At 44.7% G+C, this 770-nt stretch overlaps 1 protein-coding gene across 1 annotated transcript in view; it reads right to left on the bottom strand.

The window, feature by feature from the left end:
• Positions 1-770, bottom strand: part of cntn3a.1 (contactin 3a, tandem duplicate 1) — a 79,639-nt gene that overhangs the window by 33,489 nt on the left and 45,380 nt on the right. The window lies entirely within an intron of this gene.

Genomic DNA, 770 nt, shown 5'->3' with positions numbered 1-770 from the left:
TGTGGCCGAGGCTGCCGTAAAAGGTGCCACCTGCTCATCAGATACACATTCACACACATTTACACACCGATGGCACAACATCGGGGGCAACTCAGTGTTCAGTGTCTTGCCCAAGGTCCCTTCGACATGGGACTGCAGGGCCGGGAATCGAAACACCAACCAGGTCAACGGTGAACTGTCATCTATATTTTATCAGAGGTCCTTTATGATGCATATACTGATCTTTATTTGTATGTGCACAGCACAATCATCGGGGGATTCAAGGCTGCACAGAGCGGAACAGGCTAAGACTTTATCAGACTGCTGCGCACCTAACGGCGGACATCTCTGGTGGGCTAGACTGGGGTCCCGCGGTGTACTGCATGCCTCCAGGAAAATGAGAAGCAATACGGGAGTCATTTAATGCTAATTATTATTGTTTCCCCACAGTATTCCTCTCTTCTTAACACTTATACAGTATATAAACAATATTCATCCCTGTTCCATCACTTTGTTCTTGTTTTTCCACACCCATGACCTTGTCAGTATAACAGCTGGGATGTAATGTTTTTTTCCCACACACACACACACACACACAAACGCACGCACGCGCACACACACAAACACGCACGCATGCACGCGCACAAACACACACACACACACACACACACACAATCGTTGTTGTCTCATTGTTGTTGTTGTTTAATAAAAAAAACTATTTCATTCAATCATCCAATTATATTTGATACTTTTTGTATGGCTTAGTCTTAAAATGATCATGGTTGTGTGGT

This window comes from Etheostoma spectabile, chromosome 7 (genome assembly GCF_008692095.1).
Source record: "Etheostoma spectabile isolate EspeVRDwgs_2016 chromosome 7, UIUC_Espe_1.0, whole genome shotgun sequence".
NCBI lineage: Eukaryota > Metazoa > Chordata > Actinopteri > Perciformes > Percidae > Etheostoma > Etheostoma spectabile.
The sequence above is the reverse complement of the archived record's forward strand: the minus strand, read 5'-3'. Positions and strand labels throughout refer to the sequence as shown.